General features: G+C 40.0%; 1 protein-coding gene across 6 annotated transcripts in view; it reads right to left on the bottom strand.

The window, feature by feature from the left end:
- The window catches only part of ADAMTSL1 (ADAMTS like 1), a 487,860-nt gene that overhangs the window by 173,044 nt on the left and 300,119 nt on the right, over nt 1–14,697 (bottom strand). The gene's annotated exons all lie outside the window — the stretch shown is intronic.

Raw genomic sequence — 14,697 nt, 5'->3', positions numbered from 1 at the left:
ATGTTGAGGAATGAATTTTACAACTTTTCAGGTTCCTACTTAAACAATGATTTTCTAGAAGGTGATATCAGTTTATAAATGAGGCTGGAAGCCAGTGGACAGAATGTAGCTGGCAGGCAGCATCCAAAGCACATTCATAACATCATCTCTGTGCCTGCCTCAGCCAGGCCCGGGGCTAGGACACAGCTGGGGCAGCCAGACTGGGCCTGCTGGGGAGCAGCCTGTGCACTGGCAGGTGGAAACCCTCCAGCAGCGGCCTGCAGCAGCTGGCTGGCAGCCCTGTGTCCATAGGGCTTCTTCCAGCTTGGTTCAGAGGGAGGAGGTGAGCATAAAATTCCACCCCCAATCCTCCATGCCCTCCTGTGGAGTGGCAACCAAAGAGCAGCTGGGCCTGGCAGAGGTCGAGGAGTGCCAGTGCCCCCACGTGTGGTCTCCATGGCTCTCCTCCCCTCCCTATGCACACAGACCTATACCAGCTTGGATGCTAACAGGGCTCCTGAAGGAAAGGTCAGCATCCAGGTATCTTTTCAGTCCTCAGCAGTATGTGCTCTGAGTATTTGACCTTTGGTTTTGTATGTTTCATTAGTTCAGACAGAATACTCCGAGAAGGTCCTCGGTATAAATCAGAGTGCAGGATTTGGCTTTAAAGATTATCCTTCAGCAGAATAGAATTCCTAACATTTTTAATTTCTTAATTTCACAACTTTTTTTTTTTTTTTTTTTGGTCAGGATTTAACAAGCACACATTCCTTGAGGACTCAATGCCTGCCAAGACTGAAGTTTTAAATCCAAACCATTTTGAGCTATCCAAGAGAAAGGACAGCATCTGCATGCATTTGTGTGGGTTCTTTTTTTTCTTCTTCTTTTTAAGACTGAAAAACTTTTTCCATACTGAGTTAACTCTAGAATAAACTCAATAGTTTTCCTTTAAGTTATTGAAACCATCCTTCCTCCTAAACACATGAAAAGCAGGTGAGACTTAATTGTGAAATTCCTCCAGTAGTTATTTACACCTTCCTGAGCACAAAATCAGGACAAAAATCAGTTTTGTGAACATACCAAAATGGTGTGATTGCAAGAGAAGATACAAGAACATAAACAAGAAAACAAGAAAATTAAGTCAATCACTTTTTCAGAAGAAAAATGTAAGAAGTGTAAGAAGAAAGATAATATAATCTCCACTGTAACATTTGACATATAAATTGAAAGCATAATAGAGATACCACAACTTTAATGTTTTTGCAATGTTATATAATTAATTCACATATAATTTTAGCATTGCATGCATGCATAGAAGTCAAAATTGTGCACAGGGCATCCAGCACTAGATATAACAGTTTTAGCAATACAATAGTAGACATCATATTCAATAATAGGCTATGAACTAGTAAAGCATACCAGGATTTAAAAAAAAAAAAAAAAAAAGAGCAACTCCAATCAGTATGCCTTTCAGTCCTGAGCAACATAGGTAGCTTGATGATACGCTGTTGTGCAGGCTAGACCTCTATTTACACTAGACATTTACTAGAGATTGTCTTGATTTACACCTACAGAGAGCAAAGGAGAAAGTATATTATATAACATGCAGGCAGTCTTAATGCAGTCCTTGCTTACCACACTGAAAAGCTTATCCAGCAGACTTGATACATGCCCCATCTCTCTCTTATAAATGCCATAAAACCCACCAAATATATCTTTGCTTTACGTAGATCTACTGCTATTGAAATTTCAATTACCATAATTTATTAGCCTCAAAAATATTGAGCTACCATAGAAATTTAAGCTTCCTTTCTGTCAGCTGCCTCACAATTTCTTTTTTTCACACTTTCTTCATCTCGTCTGTTTCAAAATTAAAAATATAATAATAATAAAACACAAAACAAACACATTTATTCTTTGCACTATGGAAAAGAATAGGTACATTTATTTAAACATATGCCACATAACAACTCAGATTTTTCTTCCAATTTCCCTCCTTTGGCTATTGACCAGGCTTGTTCAGAACAAAAGTTCAATTCTGGATGCAGCTAGTGTTGGATTGATGATTTATGAACACTAGGAACCACTCTTGCAAAACTCCCTTTGTCTCCTTGCCAGGATCAAACTTTTGATTTTTGTTGTTTAAACTCATTACTTTCCCAGTTATCACCTACCAACCAAAAGATTCTTTCATACTAAGCTGATACAATTTCATAGTAGGTTTGTAGAGTACTTTGTGTTTCAGATGTACTTGGCTTCAAAACAGTATTCCAGACTCTCTTAAACTGAAGTGCCTCCTTTTTGGATTCAAAATTACAGGATTTGTTGGAAATAGATGACTAAAAAGAAATAAATAATAATGTAAATTCTGCTTCTGGACCTATGCTTAAAATGGGGAAGCTGAAACCATCTTGAGAATTTAATTCTTCTGGAGACAAATACACAGCTCCTTGCACAACACTAGGCCAGGGCAGGCATTTTCCTCTAGGCAGGGTTTGAATTAATGGTATAGATCCTATGTCTTAGTGTGCAGCATTTCACCTCCAAGGAAGGACCTCAGCAGATTTCTGAGACCACTTTATAAGACACAGTTATCACCATTCTCTGACCTTTGTGGGTTAAATAGAAAAACTATCATCAGCAAGAGCCACCCAGAAAAGCCAGAAGTCACCACAGATGGCAAATTAGTCCTAGAGGGCACATAGAGTGTGAGCAATAAGGGGTACTTCTGCAGTCTTCTCGGTCATCAGGCATACACTGTGGGAGATTATGCTGAGGAAAATGGTGGATGGGGGTTTAGCTTGACAGGCAATTATTATCACGTGAATACGCAAGAAAAGCAAGCTATTAGGAATCATGTTTCATTCTTCAAACCTAGTCACTTGTTTACAGTAAAGTTTATGAAAGAGGTTAACAACTTTTAATATGTTAAAATATTCACTCAGTTTAATGTAAACAACCCCAAACCGTGGTATTTATTTCTCCAGGCTCCAGTTTGTAGAGGGACTTAGTTCAAGTCCCCCCCCTCAAAGGTTTAAAGTAGATGTGTGTTTGTGCTCAGCTAGAGCTAGAAGATTTTCAATAATCCATGCCAGTAAGAACAGCAACCCCATGCCAAAGTTGCCTTTATCTGTAATTACCAAAGGCGATGAAAGAGATTTGCAGAGGCGGACCTCATCAACTCCTGCCACTCTCAGTGGTCATCAAAGTTTGAAGTGCTTTTCTTAAGAAACAAGCCTTCACATAAGCAAGCAAGTAGGAGCCTGAGGTAGGTTATTTCTGTGGATCTGAATTTTGATGCAACTGTTCACCATAGGGGTTTGAAAGTTGATGTAATGCTGGACAATCTTCACTCTCCTTTATTTTCACACCCCTTGATCACCACTCTTCTGGGTTACATTTTGGTTCTGGCACTGCACCTGTGAGAAAAGCATGCTGTGTGCCTTTCTCCTCCCATGGGATATTAAGAGGGGCTGAGTCAGCCCTCCACTTCCCCTAGTGACAAGCATGCACAAGATAATACTTCACACACAGTAACACCATCTTGCATCCCTCTTTCCTCACTCTGTTACTCCTAACTCTTTTCCAAATGTTGTGCAGTATTATGACCCCCACCCATTCTCATTACAATTTATGTATTTCTCTTTTTCTGAGGAACAGAATCTCTTTTTTCATTCTCTCAGTTTATTCCTTTTCTCATAATGAAAACTTAATGGAATGCCTTATGTACCAAATTGTTAGGAAAAAGAAAGATACATCAGGACCATGCTGAATGTATGAGTTCACTTTTTCATTTTATCTGGTAAGATCTGCCCGAATGCATGTTCAAATCATACAGTTAAGAACAAAATTATAAACAGTATACATTTTTTTTCCTTATTCTTTTGGTAACATGTCCCTCATCTGACAATGAGTTGTGCAGATGTGCTGGTGTGTTTTGACATGCTGCTTGACTTTTTAACTGTAAAATCATGAAATGTCTTGGGTTGAAAGGGGCCTTAAAGATAATTTAGTTCCAACCTCCTTGCCCTGGGCAGGGATGCCACCCACTAGATCAGGTTGACATCCAAATCATCGAGTCTAGCCTTGAACACCTCCAGGGATGGGTCCTCCATAGCTTCTCAGGGGAATCTGTTCCAGTGCATCACCACCCTCAGAGTGAAGAATTCACTCATAACATCTAATCTAAATCTCACCTTTCAGTTTATAAGAGATTCCGCCTTGTCCTATCACTGTCTGTCTGAGCAAAAAATAGTTCTCCATCCTTTTTATAAGACCTCTTTAAGTACTGAAGAGCTGCAATATAGTCACTCTGGAGCCTTTTCTTCTCCAGGTTGAACATCCCCAGCTCTCTCAGCCTTTCTTTAGAGAAGCGTTTCAGCCCTCTGATCATCTTAGTAGCCCTTCTCTGGACCTGCTCTAACAGATCAACATCCTTCTTGTGTTTGGGGCCCCAGAAATCTTTCATTCTTTCTATTTCAGTGACTAAGACACTCTTGCACCATCTTCAAATAGTGAAATACCAGAATTGTTACAGGAATAGTTAACCTTGGGACAAGAAAAGTGGGCCTGGATAGACAACCCAGCTTTCCCTGTCAAAATTTTTCACAGATCTTATCTTCTGCAGGAGATAAAGAAAAAAAAAAAAATCAACAAAACGCTTGGAGGCAAAGTGCCAATTTAAGCCACTACAGGCAGGAAGCTGGCTAGTCAAATCAAAACATGAGCTTTAATCTGTGGCTGCTAAAGGCCTACTTTCTGCATAAATGTTTTCCACAATATTTTAATTAGAGAATTGTGTATTTTGAGGTAAATAATGTATCATAATTAGCATTAAACAAACACTGACTCTCATTCATGTGAGAGGTGGGTGTGGGACTAACAAAACACCAGCATACCAGGCTTTACACTCAGACTTTTCTGTAAATCTAGAGTAAATTTACTGGAATCAACAGAATAGAATATGGCTATACACATGTGCAATACAACTACACTGTATATCAAAGTGATGTTTTTAGCAAAATCATAGAATGGTTTGGGTTGGAAGGGACCATAAAGACGATCTCATTTCAACACCCCTGCCATTGCCAGGGACACTTCCCACCAGACCAGGTTGCTCAAGGCCCCATCCAGCCTGGCCTTGAACACTTCCAGGGAGGGATGGGGCATCTGCAGCTTCTCTGGACAACTTGTTCCAGTGCCTCACCACCCTCATCATAAATAATTCCTTTCTAATAGCTAATCTAAATCTCCCCATTTCTAGTTTAAAGCCATTACCCCTTGTCCTATGACTCCACTCCCTGACAAAGTGTCCCTCCCCAGCTTTCTTTTAGGCTCTCCTTAGGTACTAGAGGGACTCTGTAAGGTCTCCCTGGAACCGTCTTTTCTCCAAGCTGAACAACCCCAATTGCCTCAACCTGTCTCTCTAGGAGAGAGAGGTTCTCCAGCCCTTTGATCATCTTCATAACTCTAACTCTCCTCTGGACTCATTGTAATAGATTCATGTCCTCCTTGTGCTGGAGGCCACAGAGCTGAATGCAGAACTCCAGGTAGGGTCTCACCAGAGTAGAGGGGGAGAATCACCTCCCTTGACCTTCTGGCCATGCTTCTTTTAATGTAGCTGAGAATATGGCTGATTTTCTGGACTGTATACATGCACATTGCTGGCTCATATTGAGCTTTTTGTCAACCAACACCCCCAGCTCATTCTCCTCAGGCTGCTCTCAATCCATTGTCCACACAGCCTGTATTTGTGCTTGGGATTGCTCCAAATCGAGGTGCAGGACCTTACACTTGACCTTGTTGAACTTCTTGAGGTTCACACAGGCCTACCTCTCAAGCCCATCCATGTCCCTCTGGATGGCATCTCTTCCATTCAGCATGTTGACTGTACCACACATCTTGGTGTCATAGGCAAAATTTCTGAGGGTGCACTCAATCCCCCTGTCCATGTCACTGACAAAGATGTTAAGAGCGCCAGACTCAATACTGACCCCTGTGGAACACCACTCATTACTGATCTCCACCTGGACACTGAGACGTTGTCCACAACTCTTTGAGTGTGACCATCCAGCCCACTTCTTATTCATTAAGTGGTCCATCCAACAAATCCATTTCTCTCCAAATTAGAGACAAAAAATATCACAAGAGAGGCACTGTCAAATGCTTTGCACAAGTCCACGTAGATGTCAGTTGTTTTTCTCTTATCCACCAATGCTGTAACCCTGTCAGTGCCTGACAAATCTGGTGTCTTATCTTTCCTTAGTGAAGCCATGTTGGCTGTCACCAATCACTTCTTTATTTTCCATGCGCCTTAGCAGAGCTTCCAGGAGGATCTGTCTCCATGATCTTGCTGGTCACAGAGGTGAGACTGACTGGCATGTAGTTCCCAGGGTCTTTTTTCCTTTTTTAAAAATAGGGTTTATGTTCCCCCTCTTCCAGTCAGTGGGAACTTCACTGGACTGCCCCATCTTCTCCTATATGATGGACAGTGGCTTAACAACTACATCTGCTATTTCCCTCAGGATCCTTGGATGCATTTCCTTCCAGAGAGGGTCCATATTTTCCATAGTCTTCCTTTTATCACTGATGTACCTATAGAAACCTTTCTTTTTGCCCTTGATGTTTCTGGACAAATTTAATTCTAACAGGACTTTGACTTTACCATTCTGATCCCTGGCTGCTCAGACAACGTCTCTGCATCCCTCCCAGGCTACCTGTCCTTGCTCCCACTCTATGTAGGTCTCCTTCTTCTGTTTGAGTTTGTGCAGGAGCTCCTTGTTCATCCATACAAACCTCCTGGTGTTTTTGCATGACTTCTTCTTTGTCAGAATGCATTGCTTCTGAGCTTGGAGACAGCAATCCTTTTTATTAACCAGCTTTCTTGGGCTCTTTTTCCCTCCAGGGCTTTGTCCCATGGTACTCTACTAAGTAGTGCCTAAAGAGTGCAATCAACTCCCCCCAAAGTCCAGGGTAGTGAGCTTGCTGTGCTGCCCTCACGATCCTCACTGCCCTCACGATCCTAAAATGCATCATTTAATGGTCACTGTGGCCAAGGCTGCCCTTAAGTTTTGCATTCCCCACCTTGTTGGTGAGAATGAGATCCAGCACAGCACTTCTCCTTTTTGTCTCTTCTATCACTTGGAGAAGGAATTTGTCATCAATGTATCCCAGGAACCTCCTGGATTACCTGTGCCCAGCTGTGCTGTCCCTGAACAGATATCAGGGCGGCTGAAGTCTCTTATGAGGACCAGGGCCTGTAAACATGAGGCTGCTTCTCTGTCTGTGGAGGGCCTCATTTAACTGGTCTTCTTGATCAGGTGGCCTGTAGCAAACCCCCACTATAATATCACCTGTCCCTACCCTCCCTTTAATCCTGACCCATAATCTCTGTAAACTGTCTCTTGAAGAAAAAAAAAAAAACACACAAAAAAAACAGAAAAAGTGGCTTTACTTGATACTTACCTAAACCAAAACCTGATTGTTTAGGAATTTGAAGAACATGTGAACCCTTGTATCTCAAATACCAGATTCCTTTCATGGTGTTAGTAGAAAAGAACTGCTTGCTTCTGGCTCTGCAGTGCTTGTTCAAATGAAGTGGTGAAATGTTGCCTGCAGAAAGCCGTTAGACTTCTAAAATCTTGCTTATGGTGTAGGCTACAGTGCAAGAAATAGTCAAATATCAGTAACTGAGCTAGCTAGTTTTAGGTTACTTTGTCTATCTCTTGTAGTCTAGCTGAAATAGCAGTGAGCCAGAGAAAATTTATCTATTGGTCTTGTAGATATACATGTAAGTCTTTCCTTTCAAAGGCAAAACTAGTCTCAAGTCACAATTTCATTTTAAGTTCCAGAAGATTTGAGAACGTTATACAAAAAACAAGCAGCTGCAGTTCCAACAGTGCTTCCACTCACACAAAGTTCTTATTCCAGATAACTTCTGCTACTCCTGGAGTTTAAGGTTGGCATCATATTTACTCCAAAATTAGGCAGACCTTGCACTTTGCAATACAAATTGCTAAATAGAAAAAAGTCTATTTCAATTTTTACTGTCAGGTTCGTCTTTGCATTATTCAGAGCCACTAAATGTTACTTTCTGAGTAACAGCTGGCAATAGCACTCCCTAAACTCTCAGCAAAACAGACACTGTCCAATCCAATTAAAATAAATTTAAAAAAACAATTTTGAAGAAAACAAAAGGAAAAACGGAGGATAATTTGTCAGAGAACTTCAGACTGTTATTATTGTTGATTTTTATACAGTTATTCTCTGTTACTGCAGGTTTTTTTTCTTAAGAGTTTTTAAAATAACTTTAGATTTGCACATATGACAAATCACATATATGCAGGAAGTTCTTACAGTTGCAAGTATTTTCCAGTTATTCAATAGCCAAGAAAGGCTGAAAAAAAAAAAAAAAGCAAGAATTAAATAATTGCCTTTCAGCAGAACACTGGTAAGGGGTCTCTCCACAGGCCAAGTGGAAAGAAAATACAACATTATATCTCACCTGGCTTGCTCTATCACAAAGATAGCATCTAGAACCTATCACAGGGCCCCAAGTACTTAAATCCCAAATGCGAACATGCCTGAGCTCAGATCTAGATCCAAGCTCTGCAGATGGTCTTTACAAAACAAATGTGCTGAATATGAATCCATGGTCCCCATGCTTTGAGGAAGTCTGAACCACATGTGTTAGTCCAGCTCCAGTTAAATTCTCATGCTCTCTCATGTACAGCTTGTGGCTTTACAGTTTCACAACTTTTTTTTTTATAGGTAGCAAGGCTTATAAAAACTCAACATCATACAACAACCTGGCTGATTTAATTATTTTTCATTTATATCTCAGAACAGATTTATTGAAAGAATTATGAATATACAGGAACTTCTCCAGTGAACCTGAGTTTATGAACTGTATATCATACAAGTAAAGGCTTCACAGACACTTTTGCAAGGTAGGCTACATCTCAATAGAGAGACAGACTTATAGAGATCATATCCATCACTCTCAGCTGTAGGTACAATGCTGGCTGTCATTCATTAACAGCACAGATCACTTCCTCACATAAAACACCAGCATGTAGCATCCTTATAGCAAGTCTAGTAAATGCATGGGAAAAGGACCTGTATGAAAACATTTGATATTCTTTTTTTTAAATTCTTTTATTCTTTTTATTTTTTTTTTTTTTATTGTAGCACAGCAGCTGGAAATTAGGACAGCCAACACAATGTAACTGTCTCTCCAAAGTGCACCAGTAATCACTCCACAGTCCACAACACTGATCTAAATTTTATGATACTTGCAGCTTTCTATAGTATTAACTCAAATTTAAGATTACAGCTCTGTGTTTCTGCTGACAGGTACTGCTGGAACTGTAGTCTCTCTTGAAAATTGGAAATGCTTCATTAAATCAAAGCAGGAAGGAGTCTCATAAATATAAATTTGACTAATCCTGAAGTATATAAAATAAAATATCTTTTAAAATGCTGGTATACGGTACAATTTTAACCAGCAGTGTCCACAAACCAAACAATCTAAATTTCTTACAAAAATTTTAGATCACCTAATATAGCAGGGAGGACACCCATGATAGAGTAAAGCAGTTCCAGATAGCAACTGAAGCAGGAAACGAGACAGCTATTGAGGTACCCTAGAAGTACCCTGAAAGTAATTTACACTATATTAGCATACATTTACAGATTCAAACGGAATAATGAAAACCATTCTCCCAAATCATCTCATAGCTCAACTGATTTAAGAATTCTGAGATTGAGTGACATGGTATGATTCATCAGAACGTTATTTAGATTTGTGAATGTATTTAGTAATTACGTTAGCATTTACATGTATGCATTAAATTTCTGGTGTGTATTCTATAGACCACAAGATAGCAGAGGGCTTATTCTTAGAATTAGAAAATAAAGAGCTTTTTAAATGATCATTCTGACACACACAGGAACATTTTATAAAATGTAATAATTTGCCTTATTTATCAGTGCCAGGATTTGACAAGGCAGCATTTTTATCATCTCATAATGGAAGCTAACATAAATTACTCCAACTGTCTTATAAGGAAGCAATCCAAGATCTAAAGTAGCTTTTCCATTGTAATTTTCACTCAGAATATTAAGGGACCTTTCATTAATGTTATATTTGAAATACTTTAAATTCTCTTGCAATCTAAACCTCTAAGACAGCTGAGTTTGTGATTGGAGCTTGAAACTACGAGTCACAGTGAGATGACACTCAAAGTGAGATGACAAAACTCCAAATCCAATTGTGAAGCAGCAAAAGAACAGCAGACAAAGCTTTGATATCAACATTATATACAGCTGAAACTGTAAACTAGATTTTTCACATATGTAGTATTTGATGTATCCCTTTTAACAGCTAGTCACTGTTGCTCCATTATTTAACTTTAAGCTAACATGAATGAACACGCACCTATTCGGCCACATTTAGACAGACAGCAAACCCTTTGATTCTTGATTCTTCAATGGACAACCTCTGTGATCATAACGGGAAAGTAATAGTCCTTCATGAAATAATCCATTATATTTTGAACTTCATGTACTATGGCACATGAAAAATATTACACAGCATAAAAACAACCTAACTTTAGCTGATTTAGCCAGTTTATTGAACCTAATCTCCAAAAATACATAGTCAATCAATAGTATAACATATGAAAGAGTCAAACTACAATAAAACTAAGAGTCAATTATATGAATGTACTTTTCTCACTTCCCTGCAATATGCAATAGCAGTGGGCTGAACAATCAAAGTAGTGAATCACTACACTTACTACTTAGCTTACTTATCAAACAGAGCTAGTGGAAAGGCTAATCCATACTGGTGGTTTGCTTTTGCATGCCATCAGCTGAAGGAAGGAAAGAAGATATTTGAAAGGGAAATAAGAAGTATATTCCAACGAGGAGCATAACCAGTATGAAGAATCTATGCAAAGACAGATTCCTTAGAAATCCTCTCATGCGTTCCCTTTTATTGCTGAGGGAAACTTGTCAAGAAGATGTTGACATTCTTTGGCTACTGACATATGGGTCAGTATCTGAGATAATCATTGTTACAAAGATGAAATCCAGTGTAAACTGCTGAATGGAGTGGAAGTTTTCCACCTGATGATCTCAGATGTTCACCATTAAGCTCAGATTCAGTATCCATGGAACTTCGTGTCCAGCTTAGCACTCTGCTGCATATATACTCACACAAACTGCTTCATGCTTTAGCCTGAAACTGCAGCAGCAATAACAGGTAGGACTTATAATTAGATTAAAACAACTTTGTTTGTTTTTCACACACTATTCATATATTGTTCCACAGATTTTTCATATATTATCTACTGAAATTATTCCCAGTATTCTTGGACATCCCACTTCTCTGCCATCTCTACCACCTTAACAGAAAGTGATGATGAATTTGCAATACAATCAAAAAAATCACAATTGTATTCCTGCCAGGCCTAGAAACAGTAAAACAATTTAAATACTATAAAAATACTTATTAATATGAACAGTACAATTCCAGAACACAGAATATTTTTAACATCAGGATATGTGAATGTAGTGTAATTCATGATTTTCTTAAGATCTGAAAACCCTCCAAAACAAGCAAATGAAATAAATTTAGCCTCACCTCTGTGCCTGGCAAGATTATGGAAAAGATCCTCCTGGAAGCAATGCCAAGGCATAAGCAAGATAAAGATGTGATCCAAGACAACCAGAATGGTTTCACCAAGGGCAACTTGTGCCTGATGAAGCTGTTAACCTTCTATGACAGAGTGACTACATCAGTCAACAAGGAAAGACTGACCAATATCATCTATATGGAGTTCTGTAAGGCCTTTGACATGATCCCACATGACATCCTTATCTCTAAATTGGAGAGAGATGTAATTAGAGGGTGAACCATTTAGTGGATAAGGAATTGGCTCTAAGGCTGCACCCAGAGAGCTGTGGTCAATGGCTCTATGTTCAGACACAGGCTGGTGATGAGCGGTGTCCCTCAGGGGTCTGTCTTGGGACTGGTGCTGTTTAATGTCTTTATCAGTGACATAGACAGTAGGATCGAATGCACCCTCAGCAAGTTTACAGATGACACCAAGCTTAGTGGTGTAGCCGATACAAGAGAAGGAAGGGATGCCATCCACATGAACCTAATGAAGTCCAGCAAGTCCAAGTGAAAGGTGCTGCACCTGGATCAGGACAACCCTAGACAAGATTACAGACTAGGAGAACTCACTGAGAACAGCTCTGCAAAGAGGGACTTGGGGGTTCTGGTGAATGAAAAGCCCAACATGAGCCAGCAGTGCTCACTTACAACACAGAAGGCCAACTGTCCTGGGCTGCACCAACAGAGGGGTGGACAGCAGGTCGAGGGAGGGTATTATGCGCCTCTGCTCTGCACTTGGGGAACTCCTGTAGTGCTGCACCCAGGTCTGGGTCTCACAAACCAAGAAAGATAGGGGGGTCCAGAGGAGGGCTATGAAAACAATTAGGGGGCTGGAGCACTTCTCTTACAAAGAAAGGCTGAAAGAGCTGGGGATAGGGTGATGCAAAATACATTCCAAAATAGATGCTCTGGGGAGAAAAATCAAGCACAGCACTGCTTCATGATCGAGGGAAGGAATTGTCCAGCTGGGTTTGTTCAGCCCAGAGTGGAGCAGGCTGCGGGGATGCCTCATGGCAGCCTGCAGCTCCCTCACGAGGGGAACGGAGGGGCAGGTGCTGAGCTCTGCTCTCTGGGGACAGCGACAGGACCTGAGGGAACGGCATGGAGCTGGGACAGGGGAGAGTCAGGGAAAGGGTTAGGGAAAGGTTCTGCACCCAGAAGGTGGTCGGGCACTGGGACAGGCTCCCCAGGGCAGTGGACTCAGCACCAAGACTGTTGGAGTTCAAGAAATGTTTGGACAACACTCTCAGACACATGGTCTGATTTTTGGGTAGTCCTGGGTGGAGCCTGGAGTTTGACTCAATGATCCTTGTGAGTCCCTTCCAACTGAGTATGCTCCAGCCTGAAGAAGAGAAGGCTCCAGGAAGACCTCATTGTAGCATTTCAATACTTAGAACTTACAAAAAAAAAAAAAAGACAGAACAAATTTTTGACTTGGGTAGATAATGATAGGACAAGGGGATATGTTGTTAAACTGAAAGAGGGGAGATTTAGTTTGGATTTTTTGAAGATATTCTTCACTTAGGGTGGTGAAGCATGCCCCATCCCTGGAGGTGTTCAAGGCCAGGTTGTGCAACCTGATCTAGTGGGTGGCATCCCTGCCCATGTCAGGGGTGTGTGTAATTAGATGATCTTTAAAGTCCCTTCCAACCCAAACCATCCTATGATTCTATGAAATTCACATGAATTTCAGATATCTAAAGAACATTAACCTTTTTTCTTAATCCCGTGTTTGCCTGAGTCACAGTTATTGAATACCTTTACTGACACACAGAATCCAAAGCATTCTGTGATTCTCTGACATACTGGTATTTTCACTGCAGCTCTGCTGAACCATAGACACCATAAAAATCTGAGGAAAAGAGCAACAACCATATTCCAGCATCTCTCCACATGTTCTGCCAATACATTTCCAGTGCCCTGTAGCCAAATACCTAATAGCTAAGAAAATTATGTTCTCTGTAGAAGCACAACAGTTGTTAGTTTTTCCGCTCGAGAAATGGAAGTGTTTCTCCTCTCTATAGGTTTTGGCCAGCAGTGCTTCAGGACACTTCATGATGGAGAGTAGACAGATGAGGAGTATCTTTTTTCCTGAGCTTTGTATCAATAAAAGGATGCTGAAACTGAAAGGGCAAAACATTCTGAAATGACAAACAATACTTCTTTTACCCAACATAAAATTAGACTGGGAGCTTCACTTCTACAAGTGCATTGAGGCAAACAACTGTAAATTCAAAAGGAGTTTGTCAAAGTGAGTTACATAGAGAGTTATTTCCAACAAAGAGCATTAAAAATATCATGTTTGAGTTTTAGCCCAGTCTTCACCTACTTGTTATTAGAATGTCCTCTTCCTGCATCTGATTCTGCCACTCGAGTCAGCCAGTACTCACTTTGGTGCAGGATACCAGGATATGTAGTTGACTTGGGCTTATAGCTCGTCTCCTAATGCTACTGGCACATTTATTTATAACACTACCATACTAAATGTCCTTAGCATAATCAGGACCAGTTGCTGTAGTTGCATGATTTTTTAAACAGCCTCTACCCTCAAATGTTTACTATCTAAAATGCTAGAAAATAGAATTTATTCCTAACACTTTCCATTCTTTTGTCACAGCTGCACAAGCCTAACACAAAACATGTTCCCAAAACAAACAACAAAAGCACTAAGATAACTTTGGCAAACAAAAGCTGGAAATAAAACTGTTTTTCTTGAGTTAGCTGAGTACACTAATGGTGTTTAGGAATGGACAATTAGTCTTTGCATTTCTTCAAAGACAATACACCAGGCTTTTAATTTTCATTTGATGCTCTGAAAGCCATCTCATATAGAACTAAAAGGCATAAGGCATTACAAAAATCCATCCCAGGAGAACTACTTAGAACTACTAATTTGTTCCAAAACATCTAAATATGTGGTCATTTTTTCATTTGCCAGAAGCATGTAGTATCTTCCTTTATTCTCCTATGTAATTATACACAGTAAACACGAGATAAATTGTATCAATCAAGAAATTGTTTTAAAGAGGTTGAAT

This window comes from Anas platyrhynchos, chromosome Z, assembly GCF_047663525.1.
Source record: "Anas platyrhynchos isolate ZD024472 breed Pekin duck chromosome Z, IASCAAS_PekinDuck_T2T, whole genome shotgun sequence".
NCBI classification, from domain to species: domain Eukaryota; kingdom Metazoa; phylum Chordata; class Aves; order Anseriformes; family Anatidae; genus Anas; species Anas platyrhynchos.
This window is presented reverse-complemented; position numbering and strand designations above follow the sequence as displayed.